Source organism: Sus scrofa, chromosome 15, assembly GCF_054392235.1.
Source record: "Sus scrofa isolate SSC_HxYL_T2T_F1_AM1 chromosome 15, Sscrofa_HxYL_maternal_Yorkshire_Landrace_v2.0, whole genome shotgun sequence".
NCBI lineage: Eukaryota > Metazoa > Chordata > Mammalia > Artiodactyla > Suidae > Sus > Sus scrofa.
Window position 1 is genome coordinate 152,604,673 of NC_139397.1, and position 14,728 is coordinate 152,619,400.

Genomic DNA, 14,728 nt, shown 5'->3' on the forward strand with positions numbered 1-14,728 from the left:
TGATTAACATTCTCTCAAGAAGATGCTGCTGCTCCTAGGCCCATAGTGTCTCTCGCTCTCTTTTTTCGTCTTTTTAGGGCCACAGCTATGGCACATGGAGGTTCCCAGGCTAGGGGTCCGATCAGAGCTGCAGCTGCCGGCCTCCGCCACAGCCACAACCACATCAGATCTGAGCCATGTCTGCGACCTACACACCGCAGCTCACGGCAGTGCTGGATCCTTAACCCACTGAGCGAATGCCAGGGATCAAACCTGCGTCCTCATGGATGCTAATCGGGTTCTTAACCTGCTGAGCCACCGCGGGAACGCCCCCTCATGTCTTCAGGTGTCACCTGTCAAATATGTAAAGACATGGATCGGGCTGGTGCCCCTGGGATGGGACCCAGGTGACAGGTGTGAGAGCGAAGTCAGTCATGGGGGAGGAGGGTCCCTGGTCTGGGGCTCCACTGGCCTGATTGTGGCAGTGGCTCTGCGCCTGCTTGGTGACCCAGGAGGCTGACCTCAGGCCCTCTCGGTATCTCTGACATCATCAGATGGGCCTTCCTGCCCCTCCAGCCCGACGAGGGGCCCTGCAGGGTGACGGCTTGTCCCCCCCCCCCGCCCCCCGCCTTCCACTCATGAGTTTTATTTGGAAGCCGAATGTAATGACATCTGGAGAAATCGTAATTCACTGGTTAAAATAGCTCCTGGGTTTGCAGGCCCGCGTGCCAGGAAGAGGCTGCATCTTCCTCTCCTCTGGTTACTCGGCACGGCTGGCTCCCCCCTCTCTGGAACGTGGGAGTATCCTTTACAGCGTCTCGTGACTCATGGAGAAGAAATGGGACAGCCCCGCTCAGAGGCGGGCTGCACGGGGCAGGGCTGAGGCTGGGTCCGTGGGACTCGGGCCTTCTGCCGAAGCTCCTCCGGGGACTGAGCCGGGCTGGCCCTGGGGAGCCTTGGGCTGCGGGGGTGGGTTCTGCAGGGTGGGTCTGTCCAGGCAGTGCCACCCGAGGCATCAAGTGGAAGGGACCCGCCTGGTGGCCTGGAGGCAAGCTTGCCCCTCCCCAGGCTGCTCTCCTTGGCACACAGGCCACTCCAGACACAGTCAGCCTGAGTCACTGAAGCCGAGCCAAGGAGGGGGGCTGGGGGGAGAGAGACAGAGAGTGTTTCATTTCTTTTTCTTTCTTTCTTTTTTTTTTTTATTTTTTATTTTATTTTTTATTTTTTGTGCCTTTTAGGGCTACACATGCAGCCTATGGAAGATCCCAGGCTAGGGATTGAATCGGAGTGGTAGCTGCCGGCCTACACCACAGCCACGGCAACGCTGGATCCAAGCCGCTCTGTGACCTAGCAACACTAGGTCCTTGATCCACTGAGCGAGGCCGGGGATTGAACCTGCGTCCTCACGGATACCAGTTGGGTTCATAACCCGCTGAACCACAATGGAAACTCCCAGTACACTTCTGAGTGGGCGTGAAGTTCTCCATGCCCTGGAGGGCAGGGCCAACAGCTCCCCCGCGGGCCACAGGGAGCCACAGCAAAGCCCTGGCTGGTAAATGCGGCCTCTCCAGGGGGCACATTCCTCTTCCTCAGGCACCGTGGGCAGGCTGGGCTCAGACATCTGGAGCACGGACAGGGGCCGCCGGACTGTCCTCACCCGCCTGCACCCTCCCGCTGCCCCCAGACCCTGAGTGGGGCAGGGGACCCGGGCGCATGGCACGGTGCTTGTCCGGGGCACAGAGAGGGGACAGGATGCACAGGAGGCACCCATCACCCCGGCACGGTCCCTCCGGAACCCGCAGCCTGCGCCGGCGTCAGAGCAGCCTTGCTGAATGTCACTCTCAGAGCTGAAGGCGCGGGTCCTGGCATCTCCAAGGTCCCTGCAGAGCCGGGCAGGGCAGGCAGTGCTTTGGGCTTCCCTGCAGGGCAGCACAGGCCCCTCCACCCAATGGGGGTCCTAGGAGCTTTGAGGTGTGACGGGGGGATCCTGTCCCCCAGCCACTCCCTGGAGGGTAGGACGGTCCAGAGGCCAGTCTCCCCCACCCCCCAACCCAGTAGCCTCCCACCCACCCACCCAGCAGTGTCCTTGCCTCTCGCTGGCCTAGTGAGACTCACTGGCCACGGCTTCTGTCCCGTCCTTGACAAAGGGCCCAGGGGCCAGCAAAGAGACCAGCGTGTCTTGCCCGCAATAGCCACTGCTTGGTTCAGGATCCACTTACAGCCCCTTAAAGCCTAGAGACCCCAGGGGAGAGATGCACCTGGGCGGGGGAAAGAGGTGGCCCAGTCAGCCGTCCAGAGCAGCCTTGTAACCGTGCTACGAGCCCTCAAACCCAGTGCTTCTTGGCTGAAATCTGCCTGCGGTGGGGGGTGGGGGGTCGGGGTGGGGGTGGAGAACCACCTCGCCTTCGCCCTTGGCTCAGCCCCACCGTTACCCCGGAGGACGTGTCCTCAAGCTTCTCCTTTGAAATCCAGTGGCAGTTAATGAGTCTGACATGCGGGTAAGGGGCTCCGGGCTCCCTCCCACCCTTCCAGGTCCAAAGTGTCACTGCTGCGGGCTCTGTTTTGTCATTGGCACTTCCCATTCTCTCCCCTTCAGTCCCTCCGGGCTTCCAGGCCCAGCTCTGAGGCTGGAGAGGTGAGGTCGCGGGGGCGGGGGGGCTGAGCTGCAAGATGCCTGCCACTGTCCCACAGAGTCCTGCCCAGTGCCCAGCAGGGGCTCCCAGGTTGGATGGGTGAGCCTGGCGCCTGCCCCATAAGGGATAGTCCTGCTTACAGCCTCCAGCTCTCCTGTTATCTAGGCCTGCTGGGCTTTCGCCGCCCAGAGATGTGCCTTCCCGTTCTCTCTCGTGAAACAAAATCCCAATTTCCTCCCGTCCCTGGGCAAGCATTCGTCACCTCTGTCTTGGGGTGAGCCGCTCTGGGGCAGTGAGCTTTGTGCCCGCGGCCCCCCTGTCTCTGCCGGTCCGGCCGGGCCAGTGGCAGGCAGAGGGGCCAGCAGCAGGGGTGGGCAGGGGGGTGAGGGGTGCAGAGCGTGCTGCACTTAGTGCCCCACAGTCTCTTCAAAGCCCTTACCCGGGGGAAGAAGAAAGCTCGTCCAGCTGGCAGGTGACCCTTCCCAGACCCACTGGCACCCCTGCTGCCTGCCCGTTCAGGTGGGGGATCTTCCAGATGCAGCCAGACCAGTGGGACACAGGCTGGCCGCACAGCCGTGTCCACTGCGTGTCCCGGGCAGCCTGTGTTCTCTGTGTGTGAACTGAAGCCGCTGGTACAGCCTCAGGGAGGTCGATTCTTGTTCTGGCCTTGTCTCCATCCAGACGGTGGCATTGGCGGTCACAGCCTGTCTCAGCTTCTAGACAGGGACCCAGATAGCACAGGCTGGGGGCTCTCACCCCCCTCCTTCTGCCCAAGAAGCATCTCTGAAGAGCCGGGGCATGGCCACAGCACAGAGGCTGCATCCTGGCTCTGGGCAAGCCCTGCACTTGGCATTTCTCACAAGCTTCCATGTGACTCTGATGCTGCTGGTCTTGAGTAGCAGAAGCCTTGAGGAGCGTGAGTCCAGAATCGTTACAGAGGGAGGGTCCTGCTGGGAGCCTGGCACTTCACCCCTGGGCATCTGTCTGATCTCCTCATTGTGGCTCCCCCTTCAGCAGGTATTTATGGAGCACCTGCTGTGTACGTGCCCTGCCCCAGACCCTAGGGACCTGACGGGAGAAGAAACAGCATCCTGCCTTCTCGGGGCCACAAGAGGGTTGACGCAAGCATCTTATCTGCCTTTCTGCTTTGTTAGGTCATTGGTTCCACACCTGCAAAGACAGAGCCTGGGCACCTTCCGTCCAGATGGAAGACTTGCAAAGAGTGGTGCCCACCTAGAGGTGCATTGCCCGGGGTCTTAAATGCTTAATGTGTCTCCCCCTCCCCGCAGGGCCCCGGGATGTTCGGGGAACAGAGCCCGAGGGGAGAAACTCTGGGTGTCCTGGGGGTGGGTATGAGCGCACGCAAACCACCCCAGTCTGGCTGCTCGTGTCTGGAAGCCGCTGGAAGGTTTTCTCCACTCGGAAGCCACACGTTTCTTTGCGCTGTCATGTTGCGTTTCCTTTGTAGGACTCGTTGTTCCTTTTAATCTGAAACCCTCGCTCTCGCTCAGGCGTGAGACACGTCCCTCTGCAGCCGGTCTGTGCCTGCGGCTCCCCCCCCACCCCCGCCGCCCACCGACTCGGTCCTTTCGCTCCGGTGCCGGGTCACCTCCATGAGTCAGTCTCTGGTTTATTCAGTTTTTCCTCAGTGTCTGTTTTGCTTCCATTATTTTTAAAAAAGTCTCTGTTCTTCTCTGTGATTTCCAAGAGCTCTTTCCCTGGTCTCTTTTCAGAGTAGACTCTTATTTTATCCACGCACCCTCCTCTGGCTTCTCCTGAAATGATCAATTCTGCTGTTCTGAGAGCTCCATCCGTGTCCCCCGGGACAGCTTGGTGCTTGGCCTGGCCGTTTCCCCTGTGTGGCCCTCAGCTGCCTGATGGGTGTCATCGTTTGTTTTCTGTTCATATTTAGGACACAATTTGTCGATGGTATGCAGTGGTTCCTGCTCCCCCAACCGCCGCTGTGAGCTGTGCTTAAACTGTCAGAAGGCCGTGTCCAGGCTTGGCGAGGGGACAGAGGCCCCAGTTGGAGAACAGTGCTGGACAAGTGCCTAAGAGGGAGGGGCTGGCCAGTAAAGAATGGGCGAGACCCCAGGGTGGCAGCTGTCAGCTTCTCTACCGCTGGGCTGTTGCGGTTCCTCTCCAGCTGGCACGTGCCCCCACCCCAGCAGGCCCGGCGGCCCAGGAGTGGGGGTCTTTGTTTGAGGCACAGTGAGTGGGCGGAGAGAAGCAACAGGTAGCAGCAAGGGAGAGCCCCTGGCAGGGACCTGGGCCAGGCCAGGGCCCCTTGGAAGCGAAGATGCCTCCTCTGTGCATGCTGAAGGGGCAGTGGGAGCTGGATGTCTGCCCTGTGCTGCGGACCCTGGCCAGGCCCTGGGCTTCTGTGGGCAGTTCCTGGCCTCCTGGTGCCCCCTCTGCCCTCTAGTCTCCACATCTCAGGTGTTCACGTCTCTGCTCGTCCCCCCACTGTCTCCCAGCCTCCCTCCTTTTTGGAGGGACAGCTCAACCACGTCCAGGGTTCTTTGTCGCTTCCCTTCTGGTTGCAGAATGTGAGCGGCACTTTCTCTGAAAAGCTGTCGCTGTTTACCCCGCGCTCTGGCGGTTTGCAGACACATTTGTCCTCCCTGATTCATCTCTGGGCGTTTAACACTGGAAGCCTTCCTGACACACGAACGATGCTTGATGCACATTGGAAAGATGGGTGGGTGGGTGGGAAGAAAGAGGGGAGGGAAGGAAGGAGGGAAAGAAAGGAGGGAGAGGGAGGAAAGAAGGAAGAAAGGGTGGAGGGTGCTTGTGGACGATGGATGGGGTGGATGAACAGTGGGGTGAAGGGAACGGAGGGAGGGAGGAGGGAGGGGTGAATGGGAGGTGGCTGGCTGGCAGGTGGATGGAAGGAGAGAGGAAGGAAGCGTAGAAGGAGGAAGAGGGGGCTGGATACGGATGATGGATGGATGAAAGGAAGGGACGGAGGGGAGGGGAGATGGGGGGATGGCCGGGTGGGTGACTCAGTGACTCGATGGGAGGCCTCAGAATGAACCTTCCCCCTCAAGCTCAGCCCTGTCCCACTTTCTGAAGGTCTGTGGTTGAGGTTTCCCTCCGTGAGTTAGGTCCTCGGGACGCGGAGTTGAGTAAGACCCTTTGCTGGTTCAGCCCGATGGTCTGGTGTGCGGCAGAGAGCAGGACGGCCACCCTCCGTCCAGCTGCCACCCCCTCCTTAGCCGGCCGGCCGATGCAGAGAGTGACCTGTGCATGAGACACACAGCTCAGGTGGATCCCACACGCGGGAGGCGGGCCAGGGCCCCAGATGTTTCCCATCTGCCGCGCAGAGCGCCGCCCACGTCAGCAGTCACGGCTGGGGTCGGGGTGACATCAAGGAGACGCTTGGTCAAAAAGACGAATGAATCTGCTGCTCACTCCCGCCTGAGCCCCAGGTCCCCGGGCCTGCGGAGCAAACCCTGGAGCCCGTGCTGCCGGGGGCGGGCCCTGTCACTTCTGGCTTTTCCACGGATGGTACGCTGCTTTTCCCCTTGGAGCGCTGGGGCAGCTCGTATATCAAAAACTGTTGTAATTATTTCCTCCACTGAGGAAGGCTTCCATTTAGCTTTCTTTAGCTGCCCCCCTTATTAATTATCTAATTACAACCACATTCTCGGAGAGAGCAGCCTTTGACTTTCTGCCCAGGACCACTTAAAAAGGCTTACATATTTGGAGTGCTCTGAACTTAAAGGAAAAAAAAAAAAAAGACGTGTGTGTGTGTGTGTGTGTGTGTGTGTGTGTGTGTGTGTGTGTGTGTGTGTTTCCATGCACTGGAGTTTTAGGGGAAATGTGTCTTTACCTTTTCAGAGCTCTGTCTTGATTCAATAAAGTTTCTAGAGTTCCCTGAAGAGCTGGGCTCCAGCTCAGAGTTCTGTGGTGGGGGGCAGGGGCGGCCCTTGGGAGGACGAGACTCCTGCCTCTGCTGCCCACTGCTGAGTGGGACCAGGTTTCTCTCTCACTGCCCGCCCCCCCGCCCCCCGGACATGGCCCATCCCTGTATCAAAAGCCCTCCTGTGTTCCCAGGACTTGGGTGCCTCTCCTTGACTCTCTCCCCCAGGCGGACATTCTTCTCAGACTCATCTCAAAGCCTCCTCCTTGATGGAGCCATTCCTGCTTCCCACCTCTCTCCCCAAGCCCCACCCCCAGCCCCTGTTGCAGATGCTGACAGGCCTCCTGTCATTGCAGCACTCAGGTCCATAGCCAGCAGCGCCTTTCCAGCCACCCTCTCCCTGCCACCGCCAGCAACCCTGTGTTTCTGGAGGGGGAGGGCATGTGTTCTCTTCCCATCCCCCCCATGCCAGCGTGGCCCCCCCCACGCACAGAGGGCTCTCAGGGATGGACTGGCCTCCCGTGGGTTTTGAAGGTCGTCTGGCTATTGGTGTTTGTTCTCCAGACATGGACACAAGTGCTGTGTGCTTCAGGTCCTCAGTCAGACACTCAGACCCCAAGGGAAGTGGGACCCAAGGGCTCCCAGGCCAGTCTGAAAAGCCCCCGGGGAAGTTCAGCTCCCCTGGGAGGGATGGTACTGTAAGTTTGGGGTTGGCTACAGGCTGGGCATGCCATTCGACTGGGCCCTGCGGGACTGGGCAGGCAGCAAGCAGCCCGTAGCCCAAGAGCAGCAGGCGACAGGCCAGCAGCTGCCCAAGTCAGGAGCTGCCACCTCAGAGTGAGGTGGGGGGGGCCCACCGTTCTCACCCCCTGTACCTCCAGCACCCACATGTGGGGCCTGTCAGCACATGCAGGGGTCCTGGGCCAGGAGCTGGTGCCCAGTGATAGCCCCCTGCCACCTCCAACCCCACTGTCCCTGTGCCCACTTACAGCAGCCATGGCACTCACTCTGAAGTCTGATGATCAGACACCCTGGCCCAGAGCTTCCTCTCCAGCAAGCTTGTGGGCGAGGACAGCAGCCCACGAGGTCCAGCCACCGCCCCCTGACCCTCCGCCAGACCCCGCCAGCATGAGCCCCCGACTCCCACCCACTGTGACACCACCCACCTCCTCCCTTTGGACAGCGCTTCACTCCCCCGACCAGACCAGACCTTCTCTGTGGGGAGGCAGGGCTTTCTGGTGGCGTGTGGCCTTTGTCTTTTGAATTGGTTCCTGGTGCCTTACTGGTGGGGTCCTGTGGGAGGTGGGGGGATGGCGGTCCAGGGACCATGGGCTGGCAGCTGGAGGGCAAGCCTGGCCCCTCGGCTCCACTGTGATGGAGCCGCATACGCTATACGGATCAGTGGCGTGAGCTCCAGGGGCTTCCTGGGGATGGCGAGACCACAGCTGTGTATCTTGAGGGCAGCGGGGGGTGCCAGGGTCCGCACGTGATGGAACCGCCTGGCACCGTGTGCACACGCACACACACACACACACACACACCCACCCACCCACGAGGGACATGTGCATAAGCCCCAGACTGTCCCGAGGTCCACCTCTGGCTGCGATGCTGCAGGAAGCTTGTGCAAGATGACACCAGACGGGGAGGCCAGGGGAGACCATGTGGGGCCTCCATGTCCATTTTTTTTTTTTTAAACTTTCTGTGACTCTATAATTACATCCAAAGCACGAGTTTAGAAAGTCACCCCTCCCTTGACAGGCTCCTCCCCCAATGGCCTCCCGTCTCTCTGCGTCCCCGACTCCCGCCCCTGCGCAGTCCCCGAAGCCCCAGCAGTCACCTCACCTGACACCCCTTCCCCTCCCGGTGTTGGGCCTGGTGGGACGGCTCTTCTCCACAGGCGCCCTGCTGGGGGTGGCACACCCACGAGGCCAGCACCAGCCTGTGGGGCACCACGGCATCAGGCCTCTGCTGCACAGGAGGCAGGGGATCCAGCCCTCGGGATCTGAGTAGCAGGAGAGGGTGGAGGTGGGGAGGCAGGTAGGAGCTCCCGGCCTGGTCTGGGCTCCTGGGGGCAGCGGGGTGCAAGTGCCCTGTGGCCCCGACTCGCAGTCCCCTGTCCAGCTTCTGCCAGGGCAGGAGGGGAGGAGGCCGGGGTCAGAGGGGCTTGCACCTGACCAGCCCCATGCAGGGGCCCCCTGTGCAGAGCAGCCGCGTGCTCCCCAGGACCCCGAGGGCCGCAGCGGCTTCTCAGCCTCCCTCTGCCTTGTCTTCCAGGCTGTCCCGCGGGGCTGAGCGCAAGTGGAACTGGGGCACATCGGCATCCGCGTCTGTAACTTCTGAAACCCAGAGGGCCTCCAGGACACTGCCCGTCCCGTGCTCCAGGAAGCGTTAGACAAGGGGACAGCGGCAGAGCCCGGACCTCGGCCCCCCCACCCCTCAGAGACGCCCCCAGAGGCAGCGGCGCGCGCTCGCGGTCCTTCTTGCCGGTGACATGTCTTTTGCCATCGTCTCCACTGCTGGGGTGTGTCCACAGCCCCAGGCCTGGGTCTTATTTTTTTTATTCTTTCCGGGGGAGGGGATTTCTTCTTTCTGAAAATCGGTACATTCAGGAACACATTTACGAGGGTTTGGATTTGGGATTTGTATTTTCCTCTAAGTGCCTTCTTAATGTATAGTTTTCAAAATAAAACAGAAATGCATTCCTGTTCCGTTCTGTTTAAACTGGACCAAGGCTCTTGGACAAAGAACCTCGTATTCCCTTCCCGCCCTCCAGCCTCTGCATGGTCGTTTCTAGTAAGCCTGGAGCCCTTCGCACAGCTCTGCTCTTTTTCTTTCTCCGTGATTTGCTCAGCTAACCCCCCCTTTTTTTAAAAAAAAATTTTCCCATTTCAGTGTATATGTTGCTTATTTGTCTTATTTATTGAGATGTTTTTAACAAGCTCAGTGACTGCAGTGCGGCTGTGTGTCCTGCTCCCCGCCCAGGAACAATAAAGACGTCCCTGCAGCCCTGGCTCGGCCTCTTCTTTTCTCTCCTTTGCAGCTCGAGAAATGGCCTGAGAAAGTTGCAAAAATAACTACCATTTCACCCTGAAGGGGAGAAGATAAGAAGTGGGACCTTTTATGCCATACGTGATTGTAGAACTTTCTAGAAAGCACCAGCTCCGATGCGGTGGAGTTGCCCACGGAACCAGGCCTGGAGGAGCGGGTGAGGTTGGCCTCGGCCCCTCTGTGTGCCCGTCTTCTCAACCGGCCTCCCCGTGCACAGCCTCAGCTGCTAGAGGCGAGTTCTCCAGGCCATTTGCTGTGCTTCAGGTCACAGCGTGGACAGCCTGTGTCCTGTCCCTGCTGCCCTGTCCCTGGTCCTCAGAGCCTTCCCGGGCGGAATCCCTTCCTCACCCCAGACGTGACCTTCCTGCCCTCCTTCACGCTTCCCCAAGTGGCTCATAGTCTGTTCTGAATACATCCGGTGCCCCCAGCAACAGAAGCTCCACAGGCACCTGTCCAGCCCTTGTAGCCCCGTGTCTGCAGCTGGGCCAGGTTAAGGATGCAGCACCTGTACGTACGTGCAGGTAAGCACGGAGCTCGGGAGCCTAAATTCCAGAAAGACCACGCTCTGAAGCCAAAAGGAGAAGCTGGCTGGGGGTGGTCCAGGCGGGCAGAGAGGCGGTGCAGCCTCAGCTCCATGGGGACAAGACGTCCCACTCCTCACCTGCCAGCCTCCTTACTGTGTCAGGGGCATCTGTGGGGGTGGAGGTGGCTCCCAGGGTTAAGGGCTTCCAGCTGGGGACCTCTGAGTCGCCAGGTCACCCCTTTAGCCAACAGGTCTCCTGAGGGACAGCTGATACGAGGGTCTGCTGGATGGGGCTGTCCATGGATGAGAGCCGTACGGACCCCCTCCCCCCGCCAGCTCCCAGAAAGGGTTCTGAAGAGTGGGGGTCCCAGGCAGGGCTGTGGGGGCCTGTGCACCCTCTTTCCCCACTCTTGGTCCTGTTCTCGGGCTCACCAGAAAGCCAGGAGCTGCAGAAATGCCAGGCCATCCTCAGCTTCCACTGCCTGGTTGGCTCCTAGAAGTGACCTGGACACAGCACCAGCTTCCCTGGGGGCTGACACCACCTGGAGGCATCCTGTTTGGGAGCCTGGTTCCTGCAACACAAGCCCCTGTGTCCACTGCACACGTGCACACACACACACACACACACACACACACACACACACACCCTCAACTCCAGGCTGAGACTTTGGGAAGGCAGCGCTGGCAGCTGGGGTCCTGGCAATGAGTGTCCCGCCCTATCCTGCGCTGTCCTCCGGGGTCCTACGGAGGACTTCGAGGGCCATGAAGACTGCAGAGGTCACGGTCCCTCTCCATGAAGTGATTGCAAAATCCCCAAATCACATCACGTAGAACTAGCAGACCGGGTGCCTTACAGAGCCTCCCTCTTGTGTCTGGATTGCAAAATCCATGCTCCCCCCCCACCGCCCCGCTGGAGCTGACACCTTATCTGTGTGCAGAGTGACCAGCCCCTGGGTCTCTGCTGTGGGCGACCAGGCCCTGGCAGCACCCCCACCCTGAGCCCAAAGCAGAGGGTTTGGCCAGGGCTGACCGCAGCGGGGGACAAGGAACTAGGGCTGCCCAAGCAGGTGAGGACACACGGCCCCAACTTGGGGAGTCAGGGGACCACAGGCCCAAGTCCAAGGTCGTATCTTGGGACCTGGAGGCCCCCCCTCTTTGCCTCTGGGTCCCTTCCCCGTCCAGACAGCAGCACCCTCAGAGGGCCCCACTTCCCCAGGACCCAGGCCTGCTGATGGGAGTGGCCAGACCCCGCTCAGCGGGTTTTTATCAGCTCTCTCCGTGCTGTGCCGTCTTCGCGTTCTCATACCTGTCTCCCTCCCTCTACCCAATCAGGAGGATTTTCCTTAGTAGACGTCGTACCCAGCCTCCAAAACGATTACCTGGAAACACGGAAAGGGGTAACAATACATAAATCACCAGGAGCATTTTCCAAAAGGCTCCGGCCCCGTCCCTCGGGGTCTCCGGGCTGGACAAGCCAAGACGACGATTCCAGGGGTGACCTGAACTCGCCCCACAGAAAAGGCACCAACCGAAACACGGACGCTTCTAGGTTCCATTTAAAACAGCTGGATGCGGGCGTCAAGGCCTCCCGGCCTCCCACCGCTAAGGATGGGAGCCCACAGGACCAACGCCTCCCCAACCGGAGGTGTGTGTCCTCAGGAATAGTTGAGAACCCCCTTCCAGAAGTAACGCGGCCAAGGATTCACATCCCAGATGGCACTCACCTTGGTATTCTCTGCCTTTACCTTCGAGGCTGCCCACGCCTCCCATTCGGGTTTTAGCTGCTGACGCTCTGCTCCTGGTCCATCGGCTTAAACATCCCCTCTGCGGACATGCCTCCGCCCGGGACCGTGGCCCCCAAGAACCAGAACTGCCACCTGCCCCTTTCCTTCCAGGCCTGGTGGGGAGGTGGGAGGCCTGACTTGGGTTCTCGAAGGATCTCGGCTTGTCTTGACTCCACGTCCACTGCGGGCCAAGCTTAGAAGGGTGTTGCTCCCTCTCCGCCGCACCTGGGACCCCCACTGGGACCCCCCCGGGACCCCCCTGAGATGTAGAGACGTGAGGGGCAGGGCCCTGGGCGTTCTCAGCTCCTCTCCCAGCCCGAGGGGACTCGGCCTCTGCGGCCTGACTGCCAGGGCTTCCTGGTGGAGACTGGAGGGCAGCTGGAGAGACATGGGTGCAGATGGAAAGGAGGATGGGGCCCCCGCGGGGAGGGAAGAATGGGACCTCCGGGGAACCAGAGTGTGGGGTAGGTGCTGCGGGTGCTGGAAGTGGCTGGGACAGAGGTGTTGAGACAGGTGCCCCACAGCAAGAGCATGCCTGCCCCCCCGTAAGTTGCTCAGGCCCCCAGGGAAGCGTTGGGTTATTTCAGCATTGGCTGGTTTCTTATTAGGGGGTAATGCCCATCTGCCAGTCCTGGAGGCACGGGCAGGTGCTAAGCTGTGGGGACACACATGGGATGGGATGGAGGTCACGTGGGCGACGTCCTGGGGGTCCCACGGGGATGTGATGGGCATCTGCTGGAGACTCTGGGGCACAGAGGAAAGGACATGCCAGGCTGGACCCCGGGAAGACTTTTCGGGGAAACAACCAATGAAAAGACAAAGAAGTGGTAAGAAACGTCCAAGGACAGAGACTTAAAAAAAGACAAAAAGGAGCTCCCATCGTGACTCAGCGGGAATGAACCTGACTAGGATCCATGAGGACACAGGTTCAATCCCTGGCCTCGCTCAGTGGGTTAAGGATCCCGTGTTACCATGAGCTGTGGCGTAGGTCACAGATGCAGCTCGGATCTGGCATTGCTGTGGCTGTGGTGTAGGCCGGCAGCTGTAGCTCCAATTCAACCCCTAGCCTGGGAACCTCCATGTGCAACAGGTGTGGCCCTAAAATGACAAAAAGAAGAAGACAAGCACTCACGGTAGTAGAGGGTCAATTTCTGCTCCCCATCTTTCTTGGGGTACAGCAGTGCCTCCCCCGGTGGCCACCAGCATCGGGTGAGCCGCAGGTGAACGGCACGCTGCTCGGGTCCTGGTGCCCTGTGAGGGTGCAGGGGGAGCTGCTGTGTGGTGAGTCTCAGCCACACTGCCCCTCCCACCCACCCCCATTCCTCCCTCCACACCCCACTTTGTCCGGAGTTCAGTGGTGTCCCCGGACTCCCGTGCTGGAGCTCTAACCTCCAGGACCCTGGACGGTGGACCTGTATGAAGCGGGTCTTAGGGAGGCCGTCGAGTTCAAGTGGGGTCCTTAGGCTGGGCTTCAGCCGACAGGATGGGTGTCCTTAGAGGAGAGGACGCCGACAGGGACAGAGAGTGACTGGGAGCGAACAGGGGCCCGCCTTCCACGAACCAAAGAGAGAGGCAGGGCCCGACGCTCTGCGGGGCCTCGGAGGGACCACACTGCCCACCCTGAGCTCGGGCGCGCAGCCTCTGGCGCGGAGACAGTGCGTTTCTGCGGATGGAGCTGCCCGTGTGGGGTCCCCTACGGTCCCAGGCCTGGTCAAAGCTGCCAAGCTCCCTGCGCCTGTGCTCACTTTTGTTGAGAATGAAATGAGAGAAATGGAAACAGAACTCAAAGGAGCTCACGGGGCTGCCTTCCTGCCCAGATTGCGGGTGCCTGGTGGGGGTGCGGCAGGTTCCCGCCCATCACAGTCCCGGCGGGCATCTCAGGATGTGGGGAGGGAGGAGGAGGTGCAGAGGACGAAGGGGTCTGGTGATGTCGGGGACAGAGGTGTCATTTCCTGGTCTTCCTGCTGGTGGCACTGACCCAAGAGGGAAGCGTGTGTGGACACAAGAAGGGCTGCCCCGCCCCTCCCCTGCCTGGGGGTGTGGGGGCGACGCCTTTGCACCCTTGCTTTGAGCACATCGGCCCGCAGACAGCTGTCTTCCATGGAGACCTGATGATGCTGAGCCACCAGGGTGCTGGACTGATCCCGGAATTAAGGCCTGAAGGAGACACCCTCTCTCTGTGAGTCTCCACTGCCCTTCAGAGGTTGTCCAGCCCCATGAGCCACCTGCTTCTTGGTCCTCTCTCCCCTGGAAGCAAAACATCCAGCTTAGAGCAAAACCACCCCGAATGTGGGCCTAAATCCTTCACGAGCTGAGCTTCTGCTTAAAAAGGCACCGTGGGGGCAGATGCAGCTGCCCTGCCCCCACCGCGCCCACCCTGCAGGTTTTCCAGCGTCACGATTTTTGCCGCATCCCCACTGTCTGGGGGCTCCCTTCCTGGGGCGGCCCGTGGCCTGAGCAGTTCCGTCCATCCCTGCCGGGCTCAGAGCTCCTGGGGGAGACTCAGGTTTCCAAGCAATTTCCTGGGGCCTTCGGGTCCATTTAAACTCCCTAAACGCAGGGCTTCAAAGTCAAGGTTGGACGGGAGCGCCATCATGGGAGCCACAGAAACACCATGTTCCCCAAAGCCCGGCACGTCGTGCCATCCAGGGGGCCAGGGAGGCGCCGGCTTCAACCGCCGTCCCTGCTTCCTCAGACCTGAAACAGTCTTCAGGTATTTGTCCACGTGAAAATGTTTCTAGCTGGAATGTGGCATTTGGGTCCATCTTCTTGGGCAATAACAAAATCGAGGGGCATTTAAAGATCAGCTTGCTGAGGTACCAAACCTGACTTATATCCATGAGGACTCGGGTTTGATCCCCGGCCTCGCTCTGTGGGTTAAGGATCTGGCGTTGCC

General features: G+C 60.2%; 1 protein-coding gene across 1 annotated transcript in view; it reads left to right on the top strand.

Moving 5' to 3' along the window:
* TWIST2 (twist family bHLH transcription factor 2) overlaps positions 1 to 9,481 on the top strand; it is a 47,774-nt gene extending 38,293 nt beyond the window's left edge. Inside the window, exon 2 of the mRNA XM_003133776.5 lies at positions 8,752 to 9,481. The gene's annotated coding sequence lies outside the window, so the exon portion shown is untranslated. The remainder of the gene's footprint in view (positions 1 to 8,751) is intronic.
* The last annotated feature ends 5,247 nt before the right edge of the window (positions 9,482 to 14,728 follow it).